The following is a 15,628-nucleotide window of genomic DNA, read 5'->3' on the forward strand; positions in this document are numbered from 1 at the left end:
TGCTTCATCTTAGCTTGCCTGCATATCATTCTTTTCTTGAAACCCATGAATGGGATTCCCAATGAGACATCTGCTTTGGTCCATGAACCTTCTTTTGAAGATTCCATCATAGGATCTTAAAGATCCTTGCCTTGCAAATGTTTCCTTTCTTTTGATGATGTAGGTCTTCTAAGATTCTTATCATGATCAATTTTTCTTTCATCATGTATGAGGTCCTATACTAGGTATGCTTCTTCTACACGAATATCTTGAGCTATATCTGCCATGCTCCTAGATTTTTCTACTTATGCTTTTTTGTTCTTATCATAAATGCTACATCTACATGAGTATCTAGAACTCTATGTACATCATGTTTCTAGATTCTAGAGGATGTTTCTAGCCATGCAAATTTATTTCTATATGCTCCTATTCTACTCAAAACTTTGTAAGAAGTCTAGAAGTAAAGAGTTTGACCTAGTCATAGTAGAGATTCAGAGGATCTTCCTTCTTTTGCTTCTTTCCTTCTTCTTTCATCTTTTGAGTTATGTGAGCTTCTTCCCTCTTCTTTTTGTTGTTTTCCTTTTTAATCTTAGGACAATTCCTTTTGTAGTGTCCATATTCTTGGCATCCAAAACATTGGATCTTGGACATGTTTTCGTTGTTTGTTCTTTGTGGACCAAACTCGCCAAATTTACCCTTTCTTTTGGCCATGGTAGCATATGCTTGCTCCTTTGATCCCACATCTTCTTTTGCCTTAAGTTTGGTTTCCTCTGTTCTGAATAGAGACTACATTTCACTGAGAGTGGTTGCTTCCTTCTTGGCATCTATGCTAGATGTGAAGTTTCCCCACTCCTCAGGTAGAGCATTGAGTACTATAGTTGTCATCTCTCTGTCAGACATGACTTCCCCAAGCTCGTGAAGTTGATCTCTCATTTCATAGATTTTCATTAAGTAGGGAGCTATTCCTTGCTTTGTTATCTTCATCTTGTATAATTCATTCCTTAGAGATATTACTTATTCGATTGTAGATACCAAGAATACTTCTACTAGCTTATCATAAATTTCTTTCGATGTCTCAAACTTGGAGACATAGGGAATGAGAGAGTCTTTGATTGATTCTATCAGAATCCTTTGAGCTCTTGTCTCATCCTTATTGTACTTGGCTAAGGCTTGAGTCTGTTCCTTAGCAGGGATAGTGATATTCCCTTTGACATGCTCTAGGAGTTCATTCTCCTTGAGTAGTAGATTAGTTCTCTTCTTCCATGCAAGAAAGTTATTGGTACCTACCAATTTATTGCTTTCTTTGCAAAAAGACATTGATGTATATTCAGAAGGGGACATGTACTTGATAGATTTTGAGATGTAATGGATTTGCTTCCTCCTTGAAGGCTCGATGGCTTGTCTTCCTTGGATCTTGATGTTCTTCAAGTTGCCTTCTCCAAGTGGACTTGCTTGGTGATGATGTTTGCTTGAAGACTTGTAGCTTGATGTAGGTCTTGCTTCAATCTGCTCTTCTTTGTAGGTGCCTTTATGTAAGGCTCTTCTTCTAGCTTTATAGACCTCCTTGATGGATGATGGATTGTAGACCTGTCTTGTCCTTGAAGTGGTTGAGACTTCTAGGCTTGATGCTTCAACTTTGTAAGTGCTTCTTGTTGATGAGTGTTATTGAGTTGCCCTTTCTTTTATGTGTTGCCTTAGCTCTGATAGTGTAGTGTGATTCTTCGTTACTTGATAACAATTTGTGGAGTCTTTTTACTTTTCTTGTTAGCTTCTTCTTCTTCTTATTAGTGCATATGTGTATACTTCATCAAACTGCTACCAAAACATAAAAACAAGAACACAAGATGTTGGCTCTCTGCCAGGGCCAATACCTCTCTACTCTTGAGAGGAAAACCTTTTAGTGAATTTCTTTTATTGAAGCTTCTATTGATTAATTCCAAACCCTAGATCCCTGACTAAGAGATCCTCCAAGCACAAGAAGTCTCCACTCCTTTCTGCACCATATACCCCAGCATTTCTTCCGTCACTTCTTCCGACACTTGTTTCCCGACACTTTGTCCTCCTACTTCTGGCACTTCGTTCTTCTTTCAACTTGTTAGTAAATCTTGTTGCACTTGCTCTAGAGAACAAGCCTTTGATGAGAACCCTTCCATATGATGATTCCTTCACCTTCTTAACCAAATGAGCTTCTTCTCCAAAGTATAGGTGCAGACTGGATGTGACTGTCCAGCAGCCCTAAATTCTCGCATGTGTGACTGTTTATTTGCTTTTGTAGCCTCTTTCCTTCTTCGCTTGAGTGCCCTTCCTCTTTGCTGGATTGGGAGACCTTATAAACCTTGTTTGCTAGCCCAAAACATAGAGATATGTCACTGAAGTTTTCCTGCTGTAATGGCTGCAGGAAGACCCTTCTTTTCTCGCACATGTTGCTGTGATAACCCTAGAAAACAGTCCCTTCACCTCGGCTTCTTTTCCCTCTTCCTTTGCTGCCCTAGAAGGCCTCTTCCTCGTCCTTTTCTTAGTTCCTTTTCTGCACTGATTTCAGAGTGAAGTAGTACGTTTTAATTGGAGTGGACAACCTCTATAAATAGAGGACTGTCCCTCCATTTAAGCTGACTTGCTGGCTGCTTGTAGGCCGACTTTGAGGACAGATTGTAGGCTGTTTTATTGAGCAGTTTGCGGATAGCTTCCATGGTGGTGGAGCATGCTTGAAGGAGCTTCTTGAAGGTGTCATTACATAGGATTACACTTGACTTTGCTTGGAGGTTTCCCTTTGAATTTAATATATATTTATACATAGTGTAACATACACTTAAGGCCTTCAATATTTTCTATTGACTATTTGACTCACCTATAGCACTTTGACATGTGATAGACCTACTTCAATGAGCAAGAAACTCATTGACATATATTATAAAAATAATATTTCTTTTCTTGAATAAGTACAAATATCAAAAATACATTTATGAAGACCGAGCCTAGTTACACTTCCTTCAACAAATCAAGTATAAATAATCCATAAGCTTGATCTCAAAAAGCAATTCAAATGATATAGTTTTGACTGGGACTTTTTCGATAGGTCCAAGGTTCGCATGAAGCATCTTCTATTATGGGTTTTTCGTGCAAGATTGATCTGAGGCTACGATGGGGGCTGCATGATGTTTGATTGCTCAGATTATGGAGAGACGCACAGTCACACAGTTTTGAACAATAAAGATTCCATGAATCTTTGTGACCTCGCTCTGAGATCTTATAAATGGTCTGGCTGTATATCATTCTTCTGTGGGTCTCGCATAGCATTAAGATCACAATAACACGACTCAATATTGCTAAGACTATACTTCTGCGATGACAAGAGACTGTGGCTTGATTTTTCTTATGACTCGTATCCTCTCTCACGGATGGCTACAGGAATTTCAACTTGGGGTTATTTCTGATCTCTGCGGCATGTATTTGATCCCTGTGATGGCTTCACATACTCGTCTATACGTTTTGTATGGTCTCGGCTCTTTCTTTGTATTAGGGCATCGCTCTTGGTATATGGGCATCGCACTTATATATGGGTAACGCATAATCACATTTGTATAAGCGCATTGCTCAGTCATGACATCACAGCATGGTATCTCTATATCGCTCAACAATGCTGGCAACACACAGTGACTTTGAATGTCTCACTCAATGCACAGTGGTATGACATCTTTGGTTCATGCACAACACAGTTAGATATGGCATTGCTCAGTTGGCATCGCTCTCTCGTCATCTCACTCCCTTTTTAAGTCTTGGCACTGCATTTCAGTCTGTACTTGGCATCGTAATAAATCTTGGCATCACACAGTTATTTATATACATGATATGTACATGGCATCGTACATATGGTATGGTCTCTTTATCACATAGTCTTACTCTCAGAGAAGTATAGTATGAGCATTGCATCATATACAGAGAAGTATGGTATGGCATCATATGTTCATGTGACATCTTGAGTTGAGCAGTATTGGTATCATTTGTAAATTGGTAAATCATTGTGAGCATTAAGGTGTAGTATTAAGTATTGATATGACAGTATGATGAGTTGTTTCGGAATTGTATTGGCATTGGCATATTGTCTTGGCATCATAGATCAGTTGTGGCATTGCAGAACAGTATTAACTTTGGCATATCTGTATGGCTACCTTTGACACCTGCAACCCTGAAGAGAATCTCTGATACAAATGATGCTGCAATATCCCTGCTTCATAATGACAGTGATTCTGCTATGGACAAGATTTGTTTAGATCTTGGGCAACCTGATTATGTTCATAATATTGTACTTCCTATCTCAGCCGAACAATTGATGAAATCTAATAGAAGGAGAAGAATTCTGGGTTTTCCCCCTTTGTGGGGTTTTGCCCTGGTCTCCGACCAAATCTTGGTGTCTCTGTGTACTTACTTTTCTTCTGATGTTCCTTCTATTTCCGATGCATTGTTGATGATATTGTTCTTTGTACATAATTGCGTTTGATATGATAATGTTATGGGGTGAATAAATATGTAATGCAATTAATAATGCAAAGAACAATGCAGTCCACAGGAAAATTAACATGGTATCAGAGCTGTGTTGAAGAAAAGTCATGAACATCACCCCTATGAAGACACTGTTAATGGAAGCAAGTAAAGATGGCAGAGACCTAAAAGAATCCTAGGGCTTGAAGGAAACCCTGGGCCCCCTTGTTAGGGCTTAGTGGATAGCATATGATTAGGGTTTGGAAGAAACCCTTGACGTATTACTTGGAGATAATGAAGACCTGAAGATTTGATATCCCAGCTTGAACAATGAGAAGTTATTCCATCACTTGTGATAGATTCAGATAGGCTGGGAATAATAAAGTCAATTAATGATACCAAGTTGAGCCATCTCCTCTCTTGATGATAAATATTTGTCTGATGTCCTGTGGTACTTTATGATTTAAGGATTCTGTTGAAGGGAACCTCGATATGCAGATAAAGGACTATAGTGACCGCTGAAGGTCGAATCAAGAGGGAGTTGATTTCTTCCTTCAACCCTCATTAAGATAAGTCCCTTCGAGACTTATGCTACTTCTTTACGTCATTGCTCTTGCTTTATCATTTAGGCTATCGCTTATCATTTGTGCATGAATATTTGAGTATTTGAATACTTCTAACTTCTTGCTAAAAATATGACAAGCAGATCCTTCATAAAGATTGCTTGGATGTTATATATGGTGCAGTAAAAGAAAATCTGATGCAGGAAAAGAAAGCTAGTACAAGTAGCACTGAAGTTTGTTGCTACTGCAGAAGAATATTATCGGGCAATCTGCCCACAACTTCTTCCATTTCTACCTTACCAAAATTTTGGAAAAGGACAACCAGGAGATGGTGAAACTGCTCAGCAGATTCTCAGAAACATTCATCTTTATTGCTAGTTGGCACCATGATTGTTTGAGAGCGAAAGCTTTCAGAAACTTACCTTCTCAAACCTATCTTGGTACCTCTGATAAGGTCGTCTAAGGCACAGTCTCAAAGTTCAGTGTCTGAAAATCTGGGGGGTGAAGGTGAAGGAAAAGAACTGTCAGAAAATTTGATTGTAGGGAATTTGATGTGAGTGCATGTCTTATTATCAGAAGGGCATAGAGGTACAAATAAAGTGAGAAATTTGGTACTGGAGAAAACCCGATTTGTGGTCCCAGTTTTGATGATGTTACATTACTTGCTTGAAACATCTCCAATGTCTAAGCCTTTATGGGCTAAAGCAATGTCTGCAAAGATAGGATTAGATCCTGACAAAGTGAATCAAGCTGAAAAGAAGGGATATAACAAAAATGACAAAATGGAAAATTGGAAAGTTTCAGAAAAATCAGATGAAGATGAAGACCTTGGCGCTCTTGGTAGATTAAAAGCTGCAGTTACTGATTTGATGATTGCACACATTTCTGAGTTGCCTGAAGATTTGAGTTGTCTTATGTTAATCTTCTTATCTGATTTAGAAACTAAAAAAATGATGTGGCCTTCTACAGAGGGAGGTTTTTGGAATGCTTTGAAGCCTAGTAGTGCACGTTTGCACACCCCGGCAGAGTTCCTATCAAGATTGTTACTGACCTGTGAAAGCTGGTCCTTGGTAGTGAGGCTTATGGGGGACATCTTGAGGAAGCTTTTCAATCTCCACCTGTCTTTGAATATCAACAGAATGCAACCTTTGTATGAAGAAAAACTCAGAGAAATTTCTTCATTGGACAATGCACTGCATGTCATGCAATCTTATGAAATTCTGAATGAGGTTGTTGGCTCAAAAGCTTTGGAGCATGATTTATCAGCTACTTCAACACTAATACAGGTTGATGTCGCAATTAATAATGAGTGAAGAAGCTTCCCATTCAGAGGGAGAGATCCTTGAAGAGATCCCAGCACCTATTATTTATTTGTGATGGATAATTAGAAGTCCCATGGTTACAGAATGAAACAACGATCATTTGATGTTATATTTCGATTATTGAGCTAACTACTTCTTTGATGAAAGGACTGGATCCACCTTTCGTGGGCTGGATTGCATTGGTGGATTATTGTTGTTGGATTCCGTATCAGCTAGATGGGTCTTTGTATGCACCATGAATTAGACAAAGTCTGGTCATAGCCGGACAAGAACACCTTCACACATTAAGAAAATGCTACTGTATGAGACAAACTTAGGCTTGTGGTCACTGTCTCCCTGCGTAAGAGGGAGGAAGGATGAATATGGTATTCTTTTCTTTTGTTATATACTTGCTCTGACATTTGATGTCCAATATGAATAGGCAAGCAGAGAATGATTGCCCTCAGTAATGCAGGAGGTAGTATGATTGAAATCTTAAGTAAACTGTTGAGCCGGTAACGGATATGAGTGTTGAAAAGTGTAACTAGGTTCAGTCTTCATAATGACATGTGTAATTGTAATTTTATGTAATTGCTGTAAAGAAGAAAATGTAATACTTGTCTCATGGGTTTCATGAGCAAGGAATTTTATTTTTAGTGATGGCTCCCATTGTGAGCCTTTAGGATTTGTCATCTAGTCATAAAAGTCTATGTCATGTATGAAGGACCCTTCGTAGGCAAGTTACACATTTGTACAAGTCATTAAAAGAGTCAAAAGGCCCTCCAAGACAAGCACAAGCATCTCCTAGCATGTCGGCTTCAAGAGGGAATTAATAAACTCCTCCAACAGCCATGTTGACTCACCCTCTTCAAGTCGGCTAATTTGAGGGGGAAACCACTATAAATAGGCAGCTCGACCTTAGTTCAGAAGACAAAATTTCGAACAAGTGTAAGACTGCAGTAAGAAGTGTGAAGGGGTCAAAGAAGAAGCCTCCCAACCAGCGAAGTAAGAAGAAGGAAGAGCGAAGTCCTTAGGGTTATTTTTGGGTCTATTTTAAGGGCTGCAAACCTCCATACATGCAAGGAAGAAAGAGGTCTGTTGCAGCAGTGGAAGCCGAGGAGAATTGCAGTCCTCCTAGGGAGCTGAAGTGGAAGAAGGGCTAGTCAAAAGAGAAGCCGAGACAAGCCAAGAGGATACTCTATCCTAAGCAAGGGTATCAAGGATATTTCTCTAGAAGAAGGTTCTGAATTAAGGTCAAGGATTGCAGACCTAATTCAAGAAGGCTGAAGGTCTGAAGCAGAAGGAAGCTGAGGTTGAAGAAGAAGCCGAGAAGGAGGAAGGAGCAAAAGGTTGACTATTGTTGACTAAGGATCTCAATGGAACTTGTGTTTTGGTCTTGGAGTGGCAAATAGGTCAAGGGTTTTGGTCTTGGTATTCGTCAATTGAAGTCTCTATAAGAATAAAAATTTGTTCGGTTTTCCTCTCAAGTGGGAGAGTTTTTGGCCCTGGCTAATAGTCTTGTTTGTCTCTTGTCTTTTTATGGTTCATGCATTGGTAGCTGTTTGATGAAGAAGAACACTCATAATCTAAGAGAGAAGATCCTAATCTAAGAAAGTAAAAAGCATTCACAAGTAGTTATCATAAGAAGAGAAATCACCTAATAATTGATGCCCTAGATTTCTCAACATGGTATCAGAGCTAAGGTGACTAAGTTAAGGAAAGGCATCTTATCAAGGGACACTCAAGGATCATATCTCAAGGAAGGCATCAAAGCGCAGGTCATCTTGAAGTCAAGATCTACAAAGAAAGCATCAAAACCCTAGATTCCTACCATTGAAGACATCATCATTGATCTTTATCAGCAAGACTTCACCATCAAAAGGGATCTCCCTCTCTGTGAGATCAAGGATCATTATTGAAGAAAACTATCTTCATCAAGGAGAAGTTTTCTATTTCTATATCATCATCAACATCAAAGCAACAACAAGGAGAAGGAGCATCCTATCAAGTAAGTACATTTATGTCCACATCTGAATCCATCAAAATGTCTTTTTGCAAGGAAAGCAACAAATTGGTTGGGGCTTCAAACTCTCTTGCATGGAAGAAAAGGATAGATCTGAATCTCATTGAGAATGAGGTTATGGAACATGTCAGAGGATCTATCATTAAACCAAGAAAGGAAGATGCTCAAGCTCTTGCCAAGTATATGAAAGGGGAAGTTAGAGCTTAAAGGATTCTCATAGAATCCATCAAGGATCTCCTCATCCCAAATCTATGACAAACTGGTAGAGTTGTATTTCATAAGCACTGCTGGAGAAGTCATCTCATTAAGGCAAGAACTCTACAAGTTGAAGACGTGAAGGGAAGATGGAATAGCCTCATCCGTTATGAGCATATCTGAAATCTGGGATCAACTTCAAGATTTGCGAGAAGTCAGGTCTGATAGAGAAATGATTATAGTTGTACTAAATGCACTACCGGAGGGGTGGGCTAACTTTACTTCAAGTATTTAAAAGAAGCTACTCCATTTCAGGATCTATATGGTCACTGTGCAAGATTGAAGAGTCTAGACTAAAGGCCAAATTTGATGTGGGAGCAGGTGAGCAAAATCAAGCTTATGCTACAATGACAAGGAGAAAGGGTGGAAAGTTTGGTTCTCGGAAAAAGAAAAGGGACATGGCTAAGATTCAATGCTATGGGTGTCAAGAATATGGACACTACAAAAGAGATTGTCCTAAGACCAAGAAGGACAATAACAAAAGAGGAAGAGAAGAAGCCCATATCACCAAAGAAGTAGAGGAAGCTGAAAAGAAGAAGTCCAAGAAAGAGGAAGTAAGAGATCTCTATTACTAAGATAGTCTTCCTCACATAAGATCTTTTCAAGTTCCTAAGTCTTCTATTGAAATATATGACTATTATGATTCACTAAGAAAATGATGGGATGCATCAAGGCATCATAAAAGCATTAAAAGCAAGAGCTCGTGACATCAACATAGAAAAGGCATGAAAGATGGTTGAAGTATGGCAGTGAACTATGGAAGGATATAGCTCTTGGAAACCTCATTTGTAACATAGGTGGCACTTATGGAAGAGAAGGAAAAAGGTCATCTAGTACAAGGCTCATCATACATCTCTTAAAAGGAAACATCTGCTAGATGGGATACTCTAGATCCTCAAGATTCTCTAATGGAATCTTCATTGAAAGGTTCACTGATCAAGAGAGGAAGCAAGTGTTTCATCAAGAATTCCAAACTTGTGGAATTCATGGGATGATGGTATGATGACATAAAAGGTGAAGCAGATCAAGGGATTGAAGCTTTTTCAATCAAGGAAGCTGCGGCAGGAAGTTTATATGACCCAAAGGAAAATGAGGTATGTATGCTTACATTCAATATTGTAGAATCATCTCATATGGTTGCAGGTAACAAGGATCAATGCTCTATCTTGAGAGCATAATCAAAAGGAAGGATCTCCTCCTCGAAGGAATGCAGGAATGCATGGGTCACACATTCACTAGATGAAATCAACATAATATGTCCTCATATGAAGTATGAGATGGTTGATTACAATGAGGAACTCTTGGGAAGGAAATGTGTGAAGAAAGGAAGGAAGAGATCATGGGATATGCAACCATGGAAGAAGACAATCAACATCCAAAGACCAAGAAGATTTGACTAGGATATCTCCATGAAAGATATGAAGACTCTGATGGAGCCTGAAAAAGAAAGAGACCCTTGACAATATATATATTTTTGGGAGATGTGTCAATATGTATGTAGGATGTTGATGCAAACTAGAAGATGTCATGATGAAAGACCATCACAAAGGTATTTTGATTTTAATGTTCATTCCTTTATTTTTTGAACAAATATCTGGATGGGCTTATGTAGGGTTGTCGAGGGAAGATCTATGGAGATCTTCCACTATCGATGCCCATGTAGTAGGATGAAAGATCCTTAAGGAGACATGGCATGAAGAAGGCATCATGGAATGAAAGAAGGCCAGATATGGACGGATGGATCACTTTCCAATGATGACATGACTGACTCATGGATGAAAGTGATGGATGGTCTGTACCCTGTTGTCGCATTTTCTAGCACCTGTAGCACAAGTGCTTCGGGCGATATAGAAAGCTTCCTAGAGACAACCTCTAGGTTGATTATAGACCAGTGCCTAGGACATCTTAAAGAGTGCTTGACATATTTATATTAAAGACTTGTAGCACTTCGGTTTGTCACAATCAATGCAAATGGGTTTGATTCAAAACCATTCATAAAGGTACAATATATGAAGTAGCTTGTACACAAGATTACTTGGGAAATAATATTCCACTCACAGGTGGCCAAATCAGATTAGGAATGTGCAATGATTTAATTGTTGAAACATAGGTAATGGGAGAAGACAGTAGAAGAGGAGTCCATCATATAAAGCTTAAGGTCTAAGAATTCTATATCTCAAGACTCAGAGAGAAATGAGAGAGGGGAATATCTATGGAATGCTGAGATACATGGAGTGTTGTTTAAAGAATTAATTCCTACAACAATGCAGGCATTATCCACCAATGTTTTGATTTAAATGAATCTGCATCTGAAGGAAATACATCTAGCTGCTACTTAACATGTAATCTGAGAAGAACATTTAACACATATGATAATACAGAGAGAGAAGAACATACTACAAATCTAATAGGTTGGAATCACCTAAAACTTTGTATTAATCTCTTGAGAAAAACCAACATATAAGGAGATTAAGACATGCCTTTAGAAGACTAGGAAAAGGTCTTGTAAGAGAGAAGTCTTTCCCAAAAATTCTTAACCCTTCTTAAGTGTTTCTTCCCTCCTTTTATAAGGAGAGGGAGAGCTTGAAAATTAGTTACAAAAATATCTTAGGCCTGAGCATCTAGTTGTCTACTTGACTAGCTGTCTCGGCATGTAGACTCTGTCGCCTCAAATTATTACAATAGAAATATGCCTTTCTTTAAAAGAGTAACAAAAACAATCGAAATCAACAAAACATAATTAGCATGTGAAATTGAAATGATGGTCCTGTAAAATTATCTCCATGCCACTTCCTTTGTTGGCCTTTGGTCCAGCCACAGTTCTGCCACATTACGCCTCATACTCTGTCGATTGGTTCCCTGTCGCTTTCAGTCTTAATAGCTTTAATTTTTCACTTACAGGAACCGAGAGTGATCACCCCTGATGGCCATAACATGTCCTAAGCACAACTTCCAACTCATTCATCCCCTTTCCTGTTTTATTGATCCTATGGAACTCAACATGCCCTTTGAAATGGTTATACAATTGTATCGGAGCTCAAAGATTAGAGGTTTTAAGCTGAACAGACATGAAAAAACTGTGAATGTCGATCTCCGATTGGCCCTGTCTGCCTTAGCCTTGGGGCTTAGGCGGAAACTACATGATAGAGACCTGGGGACTCAGGGCCGAAGCCTTTACAAGCTTAAAACCCTTTAACTAGGAAGGGGGCCGATTCTTTGAATCATTACATCACTAATGGTCCCCATGTGTAACACATCGGACCACACACTTAAGCGCCTGGGCTCGTTTGAAATATCGCAACTTGTCAATTGGCGATTTCATAACATTGTATTTGGTGCACCTTACAAGTTCTTGCAACATGCGACATGCGACATGGTTTTGCCCACGTGGAAAGAGGATAAGGGAGGGCCAATGCGAAAGATTTAACACATAAAAACCTTTAACAATCTTTCTTTGCTTTATAAAAAACCTATATCAAGGTCTCCGCACAACCATTGTTTTTGATACATAAAGCACACATATTCATGCGACCCACCTTATGCCATCTGTCCATGTCGCTTTGGGCCAACGATGTCGAGTATTTCCCCGATATGCATATCGGAAGAAACCCTGATATGTTCCTCTATAAAATGCCGATATCGCACTATTTGCGATCGCCAATATTCCATGACCTTCGATATTGCGGGACCTCCGATATTGCGATCACCGATCGGCGACCTGACGTCATCCTCTACCACGTCACCCTGTTTTGGCCCCTTATGACCCCTTAAAACGTTGTATATGCATGCCATGTGTCCATCGTACTACCACGCCATGATGACATTAGACGCCACGTGGCTTTATCAGGACCAATGGTATTCCACCACGTGGCCCTCTAGAGGAGAGAGAAAAGGCCATCTGCCCTTGGTTTTGCGTTGAATTTCTTTGTTAGTCGTAATTGGCCCTCCCCGACGCTTTAACACTAACATATCACAACTCGCGATATTGCAACATGTTGAAATTGGCAACTACGGCCAAACTCCATGTGGGTCATCTTATTAATGACAGATGATATTCTTCTTGGATCCCTCTCATCGAGAGGTGTAGGATTGATCTAAAGATCATCCGATTCCGATAAGTATTCATGGAGATATGAATTTATTAGTGTTATGGGACAATTCGTCAAGGTCGGCCAGCAACCAAATAAACCCCACTAGTGCTCAACATTTTAGTATAAATAGAGGTGGACTTCAAGTCATCTAACACTCATCTCTTATGATCTCACTCTACACTTGTTTGGGTGTTTGGTGGAAGGGGAGGTCTAGAGGAGATGCCTTCTATGCAGCCCTAATGGAGAAGTCTTGGACGTGCACTAGCCGCAGTCAAGAAGGGCAGTGAAGTGTAAGCCCTCAACGCAGCCAAGGAAAGGCTTGCTAGTCTAAGGCAGCTTCAGCACAAATCTAAGGAATCCTAGAGGGAGCCCTAGCTGCAGTAAAAAAGGCCTTCACATAGCGGAAGGTAAAGCCCTCATATGCTATACCAAATGCCGTAGCCGCAGCTCATGAAGGGACCCTAATTTGCTGTCTCAAAAGACCCTCAAACGCAACAAGAAGAGAACCTTGATCTGGTGTCTATGGAGCTCCCAATCCGCAATCATTAAAGGTTCTAATACGCTGTCATAATGAAGAATCTAGGAGAAGAGTCCTATACGCTGGAAGTGCAGCAAGGAAATCTAGCTGTAGGCAAAAGGGAGATGTATTACGCTGTCATAAGGAAGCCCTCAAACAGTTAGGAAGAAATCTAAACGCAGGGCTAAAGGGAGATGCCCTAACTGTTGTTTCAAAGCACAGTCATAAGCCCTAAACGCTGTTAAGAAGAGGTGACCTTAATATGCAGTGAAAGGTGATAAAGAAGCCCTTGTTCGCTATAATAAGGTGTCCTAAAATATGCTATCATTAAAGGCCTCAATCTGTAATTGAGGATCACTGTTCTAGGAAGCCTTGACTTGCTGTTTCACAGCTAGAGGATGATCCGTAGCTTGAGGATGGTCATAGGCAATACTAACAGTTGGTTGCTGTCCGGAAAGAAGCCTTACATAGTCACCTAGTTGCTGTTGTTGTAGGTGATAGCAAGGCCATGTTTGGGTATGATATGCTGGGCAAAAGTATCCAATGAGGAGGAACTATGAGGCTGCTGGTTGAAGGCTGATTGGATCACTGTATAAAGGGACAAGGTTAGAGTCAACTGTTGGGCTAGGCTGCAGGCCATAGCCAGTGGTTGGAGGCCTCCTTAAGTGTTGCTTTCAGACCCTATAAGGCAGGGTATCGTTGGAGCAAATATGTGCAGGCAAGATGTAGTCAATAGATGGACTGTGGGGTTGATTAGAATGATGTGGCTCACAGTGTTTGTGCTCTATTCAATGTCCACGTCTGCTATGAAATGCTTCAGTCCTTTCAGCTTACACAAGTTGCCAAATGGGCAAACTTGACATGATCAGTGAAGCAGTAAAGGAGGAAGAGCATTATAGAAGGAAAGCTTCAGTATTCTGGGCAATTGGTTGAGCTGCTCTAGGCCTATCATTTGCTGCATTGTGTTATCTTCATGGTGAAGATCTCTGATATATGATCTCTTATCTTGTCAAGTCAAAGTGTTGACTTCTGATGTATATGTACTATCTCTTTGCTGAACTATTGAAGAACATATAAGAAGAATTGATCAAGGGTTTCCCCACATTGGGGTTTGTCCCTGGTTAGCATCACATCTTGTGTCCTCTTGTCTTGGCTTGTCTTTTTCCATTTATATTTATGTTCTATCTGTAGATTACTTTAATGTTGATGTTGATGTTCTGTCTAGAAATGATATTGAGCTAGCTGTGAAAATTGAAATAAATTGCTCTAGCATAGAACATACCTAAAATTAACACAACATTTTAGAGTTGTTACCCTACCGGCGCGTCGATTCGCCGATATGATTGATCGTTGGTCGCTAATCGGTGATATTTCTTTGCCGTTGCGATGTGATTTGGAACCTCTGTTCTCCGATTTGCGATATCGGCGATTGCTGATCGCTGATTTCACCCCAAACCTCCGATCTTTGATGATATGCCTCTGCTTCTGATCATTGATTGCCGATTGGACACATGGCGGATGGACACACTCAGACTTAGAACTTTTCAATTTTTCCATTTGTCTTATGGTTTTGAGAGGTAGAACTTCAACTTGCTCAAGTTTTGATCCAAAAGTCCATTCTGGGACTTCCACATACTGTTGGAAAGCTTGTTGAGAGCACTTTCCTATGGAGAGGGTCCGATTTGGGCTTTGTGTGCTTCTATGGCTTGGAAGATGGCTGCAAACCTCTCTGCTCCTTTGCACTCTTTTTTACAGCTGGAACACTTTTTGCAGAAGGTGACAACATTGGCTCCAACTGGGGATAGTGCCTTGCTAGCAAGGTGCTGAGAACTTGCAGACTAACGACCTTCTATCTATTGGGCATGGAGTCATTTTATTCATGTATATAAAAACAAAAACAGAAATATAAAGAACTGAAAGCATTACTGATATTTTACAATGGCTCATTGGTATGTACAATGGGTGAGAACTGAACCTCTTAATGCTGGAAATAAAGTTTGATGAATTGCCCATTTATAGGAAGCTCAAGCATTTCACCCTCCAAGTTCTCTAGCATAAGTGTATTGTTTCCTTTAGTTTTAGCAACCTTGAAGGGTCCAAACCATAAGGGATCAAATTTACCATGTTTCCCTTTGTCTTCTCTTCTCACATCCCACCTCAAAACTAGATCTCCTGGTTGGAGAGGCCTGTCTTTAGCTTTCTTATCAAACAAGGATTTCATTCTTTGCTGGTAGTTGTCTAACCTATGATTTACCTGTTCTCTAGTCTCCTGGAGCTCCACTAATTGATTTATCCTTCTAGTCAGGGAGTTGGGTTCTTCTTCCACATCTTGTAGCATCTTAGCAACCGACATAGCAAGTTGTATAGGGAATACAACTGCTTTTCCATAGACCAACTCGAAAGGCAATTTACCTATAGAT

The 15,628-nt window shown here is 39.9% G+C and overlaps 1 protein-coding gene across 9 annotated transcripts in view; it reads left to right on the forward strand.

Annotated features, from left to right (window-relative positions):
* LOC149249523 (tRNA:m(4)X modification enzyme TRM13-like) overlaps positions 1-15,628 on the forward strand; it is a 306,935-nt gene that overhangs the window by 270,391 nt on the left and 20,916 nt on the right. The window lies entirely within an intron of this gene.

This window comes from Pinus tabuliformis, chromosome 7 (genome assembly GCF_031772625.1).
Source record: "Pinus tabuliformis cultivar Carrire ecotype Pingquan chromosome 7, CPIR1, whole genome shotgun sequence".
Taxonomy (NCBI): domain Eukaryota; kingdom Viridiplantae; phylum Streptophyta; class Pinopsida; order Pinales; family Pinaceae; genus Pinus; species Pinus tabuliformis.